Below are 5,661 nucleotides of genomic sequence, written 5' to 3'. Positions count from 1 at the left end.
GTCTGTTCCATCTTCGTCTTTAGGTCTTCTCGTTATTCTGAACATCAGACAGGGCCTCATGGCACATTGTTAACCTTTACTAGCAATAAAAAGACTGCTGTTATTTAATACTTAATGTTTATTGGCCTGATTGTGGTGGGCTGTAGAGCATTATCCCTTCTTTGAATTAATCATTAGTCTTAGACAGCCACTCAGTCCCTGGGCCTTAGAAAGGGTCAGTCTAATAATTCCGTTCATCCCCCACCAGGAGTAGGGTCGAAAGGTCCAGACTAGGTATATATTCCTTCACCATACTTAGGAGAAGAGGTTTGTTTGTTTTTTGATTATTATTATTATTATTTAGCTATTCCCTTTTCTCAATTAGAATGAATTTTTCACCAATCCCTTAGGAATGACAGAATATTTAACCTTATATCAGCAGTTTTAGGATTTTGTTTTGAAGAAGACGGAGAAAAGAAGGATCTGGGTTCATGCCATTACTGCAGTGGCCACTTTTCACCCCAAGGAGGTTTTTCACCAATTTTTGGTGAGAAACTGATATCAACCTTGAAGAAGAGCCTGTGAGATTTCTGGTTACTTGCTTGCCCTGAAACCTCATCTCTTTATAGACAATTATGAATTTGTAGATTGTCTAGTGTTTTCTGTGTGCTTGTTTCTTGTTTGCTTCTGGTGTTTTTATTGCTATAAGCATTACATCCTAAACTGAAGCTTAAAGTCACATACACACAACATTTTAGCTTTTTTTCTGGAGCTTTTCAGCATAGCAGTCACCTGTTTCCAAAATTCGTCTATGTTCGGAACATCTTTCTGGCTTAGCTGAATGGTATAAAAAGCCACCCAACACACATTTCCTCATTGAGGATTATTATTATTATTTTCAAAGACTCTTATAAGAGCAATAGCAATGATACTTTTGAGGGGCATGAGACTAGAGATGGATAAAACTGTAAGAGAAAAGTTCAGAATCTTAATGAATAAGGTGATAATGAGGATGGAAAGGAAATGCTAAAAGGAATTAAAGAAGAAGGGACTTAGTTTAATTATGGATTTATTTCTGAGGTCTTTTAGAAGTAGACACTGAAGTTGATACTCACTTTTCTTCTTTGCAAGTCTGTGAAATGTGGGGAAGTATTAAGGATAACAAGGTATACATTTGTGGGAATAATTTTTTGAAAAAAAAACAAATAATAGACATTATTTGAGCTCTTTGTGGTGTGCATGCAGTAGTTATGCTCTTTAAATGTGTTACTTATATAATCCTCAAAATCACCTTTTGAGATAGCTATGATTTAATCCCCCCAAGCGTCTGTCAGTTTGTGGTACTATGGGGTCTTACATGTTGCTGGAAGCTTTGTCACTTATGTTCAAATACCAGCAGGATCACCCACAGCAGACAGGCTTCAGCTGAGCTTTCAGACTAAGATAGACCAAGAAGAAGGACCTGGCAATCTACTTCTGAAAATAATTAACCAGTGAAAACCTTATGAATTGCAGTGGAACAATGTCTGATATAGTGTTGGAAGATGAGCCCTTCAACATTATTTAATCATGTTTTCACAGATGAGAAAATTTAGACTTAATGAAGTTTTGTATAATGGTTATGTATCATGTGGAAGAGCAGAAAATATACTACAATCCACACTGTCTAAACATCAGATATATTAACATGGTTGCAGAGATTGTGTCAATCCATCTCTTTGAGAAACATCCTCTTTTTTGCTAACCTCTACTCTACCAAGCATGAAGTCATTCTGCAGGGACTAATCCCTCCTGATAACATGTCCAAAGTATGTGAGCCATAGTCTCACCATCCTTGCTTCTAAGAAGCACTCTGGCTATACTTCTTCCAAGACAGGTTTGTTCATTCTTTTGGCAATCCACAGTATATTCAATATTCTTGGCCAACACTATAACTCAAAGGAGACAATTCTTCTTCAGTCTTCCTTATTCATTGGCCAACTTTCACATGCATATGAGGTGATTGAAAATACTGTGGCTTGGGTCAGGTACACCTTAGTGTTCGAGGTGACATCTTTGCTTTGTAACACTTTAAAGAGTTCTCCTGCAACAGATTTGCCCAATCCAATATGTTCTTTGATTTCTTGACTGCTGCTTCCATGGGTGCTGATTGTGAATCCAAGTAAAATGAAATCCTTGACAATTTTAATCTTTTCTTCATTTGTCATGATGTTGCTTATTGGTCCAGTTGTGAGGATTTTTCTTTTTTTATATTAAGGTATAATCCATTCTGAAGGCTGTAGTCTTTAATCTTTATCAGTAAGTCCTTCAAGTTTTCTTCACTTTCAGCAAGCAAGGTTGTATCATCCGCATATTGAAGATTGTTAATGAGTCTTCCTTCAATCCTGATGCCACCTTAAGCATGGGGAATGTTAACATTATCCTGTTGACATCGACTTGATTCATAGCAAGACTGTAGGACAGAGTAGAACTGCCCCACAGGGTTTCCAAGGAGTGCCTGGTGGATTTGAACTGCTGATCTTTTGGACTACTATGCCACTAGGATACTTCTTGTATGAACCTGACCTGTCCATTGCTGGCCTCTACTCACTAGATGCTAGTAGCAATTCTCCCAGTTGTGACAATCCAAATTGTCTCTAGCTATTTCCAAATGTCCCTGGGTTTAAGGGGGAAATATTATCCCTCTTAAAGAACCGATAATCTAAATCTCACTTGCTGTAAACCCCATACTATTGATCAGCATTTTGTATTTCTTTCCTGTGTTAAATATTTAACTCTCATTTTGACATTAATAGATCATGAATGTAATAAATAGTCTAAATGTAAATTGAGACAATGTTGTTAAATGGCTTATAAGTAGTATCAAAAATACGAGAAAATTAGTGAAATTTTCTTGGCCTGTTGAAAATTTTAGTATGTGTAGCATATGCCTAATTAGTGATACTAACAGAATTTCACCTAACCCATTTTGTTTCATATTAGATTTTATTAGCTAGATTAAACTCCTTTTTAAAATCCATAAAAGTCCATCTGTCTTTAGTCTCCAGACAGGCACATCTTTGTCAAGGTCATTTTATGAATTGATAATTAACCTTCTGACTATAGGTACTTCAGAGTAAATGTCTTTTTCTGTATCTAATTCAAGCAATACAGTTACATTTATATCTCCCACAAGATCTGCGGCTTACATTTATGCTAACACTACAATTCAGATAAAAAAGTTTCCATGATTTTTCACAAAATAAAATCGTTGATGAAAATGGAACACTTGTTAAGACAGCAACAGTAGTAATAGTACCTGTATCTTTCAAGAAGCCGTTATTAGGCATCAGCTCTTAGCCTGAACCAGAGTTCTACTGGTTCCAGGAAAGACCAGACAGAAATGTCTTGCGTTGAGAAAATGAAATCAAACAGGTACTAAAAATGTAAACCTAAGAAGAAAGTTAGGGGTCTATTGTTATATGGAATCTCTGATTTAAGACTGAAAAATCAGACCACAAAAATTAAATACTATTTAGCAGAAGGCAAAACAGGATGGGTGGACAATTAATAGGGATGTCTATAGATGTTCAGTTAATTGAGCAATGTAGTGAAGTAGAATGTCAGGTCTTATGGGTTGATTTGCGTTTTCCAAAAAGATATGCTCAAGTCATAACCCCAATTACCTGTGAAGGTGACTTCATCGAGAAATAGGATCTTTTCAGATGTTATCAGTAACCTAACACGTGGTCAGATGGAATTAGAGTGGACCTTAATCTAACTCTATAGTTGTCCTTACACAAAACAAAGAAAAAACACCTAGAGAGACACAGAGGGGAGATGAACATGTAAAGAAAAGGAGGCACAGATTGTAGTTATGCTTCCATAAACCATGAAATGCCTGGGTTTACCAGAAGCTGAAAGAGACAAGGAATGATCTTTCCTTAACCAAAACAAAAAACAAAAAACCTGTTGCTGTGGAGTGTATTCCACCTCATAGCTACCCCCCCATAGGACAGAGTAAAACTGCCCCATAGAGTTTCCAAGGGATTTGAACTGGCAGATTTGAACTGCTAACCTTTTGATTAGCAGCCATAGCTCTTAACCACTGCGCCACCAGGGTTTCCAGTGGAGTGTTGCATTGGCCAGGAATTGAACCTGGGCCTCCTGCATGGCAGGCAAGAATTCTACCACTGGACCACCAACGCTGGGCAATCTCCCTTTAGAGCCTTCAAAAACAAACAGCATAGCATTGCTAATGCCCTGAATTCAAAATTCCAGTCTCCAGAACTGTGAGAGAATAAATTTGTGTTGTTTTAAGTCATCTGCTTGGGTAACTTGTACAGCAACCCTAAAAAACACTTTTGGAGTGTTGAGCCTATTTATATTTAAGGATATTATTGATTTGTTTGAATTTAAATATGCTGTCTTAATATTTGCTTTTTCTTTTTCTAACCTCTTCTTTATTCAGTTGTCTTTTGTTTATGCTTTAGTTTGGACTGAACATTTTTAGAATTTCCATTTATCTCTTATTTTGCTTTTTATCAACATATCTGTTTTATAATTCAGACATGGGTCTCGGGAATATAATATAGAATCTTCGCTTACTGTTAAAAACGACAGCAAAATCAGTTGCCACTGAGTTGGTTCTGACTTATGGTGACCCTGTGTGTTACAGAGCAGAACTGCATTTCACAGGGTTTTCACGTTTGTCACCTTTTCAAGCAGATCACCAGGACTTTATTCTGAGATGCCTCTGGGCGGGTTCAAATTGCCAACCTTTCCGTTAGTATTTGAACTCTTAAACGTTTGTGCCACCCAGGACTCATATACTATCATAAATTATTATTCAGCTTTTTTCTGTTTAATGTATGAATTATATAACAATGTGTCAATATATAACTCCCTGTTCTTGGTAAAAATTTTGTTATATATTTTGTCAATACATATACAACTGCACAGTATAGCTTAAACAGTCAATTATCTTTTAAAGAAATATAAAAAGGAGGTATATAGCTTTGTATATAACTGCATGTTTTCAATATCTTGTATATCTGACTTTCCATTTTGTATCATGTTCTGAAAAAAGAATTTGTTAGTTTATGTTGTGGTGCTGACTTAATGAACATAGATTCTCTCGGTTTTCATTTATCTGGAAAAAAAAAAAAGTTTTTCCACCTTTGCTGAATATAGATTATAGGATGACAGTCATTATATTTCAGTTCTATAAAAATTCTGTCCATTGTTTTGGGCTTTCATTGATTCTGCTGAGAAATCAGGTATCATTTGTAACATTGTTTCCCTGTATGTAATGCCTCTTTTTACCCTACCTTAAAAATTTTAATTTTTTTTCTTCTAAGAATTCACCTGAATTCTAAATCTACTCTAGCTTCTTTTAGGAATTTATCAAAGAGCTATCTGTAATGGACTTTGATATGCCTTGTTGTTGTTAGTAGGTGCTGTTGAGTAGATTATGACTCATAGCAACCACATGTACAACAGAACAACACACTGCCTGACCCTGTGCTAGCCTCACAATCTGTGTTATGTTTGAACCATTGTTGTAGCCAGTTTGTCAATCCATCTCATTGATGATCTTCCTCTTTTTCTCTGACCCTCTATGTTACCAAGCATGAAGCCCTTTTCCAGGGTACTGTTCCTTCCTGATAATATGTTCAAAGTGCATGAGATGAGGTCTCGTCA

At 36.2% G+C, this 5,661-nt stretch overlaps 1 non-coding gene across 1 annotated transcript; it reads right to left on the bottom strand.

Moving 5' to 3' along the window:
- Positions 1–4,095: 4,095 nt before the first annotated feature.
- On the bottom strand, positions 4,096–4,166 carry TRNAG-GCC (transfer RNA glycine (anticodon GCC)). The gene has a single exon. It is a non-coding gene; the product is annotated as a tRNA-Gly (tRNA).
- Between the last annotated feature and the right edge of the window lie 1,495 nt (positions 4,167–5,661).

Source organism: Loxodonta africana, chromosome 2 (genome assembly GCF_030014295.1).
Source record: "Loxodonta africana isolate mLoxAfr1 chromosome 2, mLoxAfr1.hap2, whole genome shotgun sequence".
Taxonomy (NCBI): Eukaryota; Metazoa; Chordata; class Mammalia; order Proboscidea; family Elephantidae; genus Loxodonta; species Loxodonta africana.
Note: the sequence above shows the minus strand (reverse complement) of the source record. Positions and strands in the feature narration are given on the sequence as shown.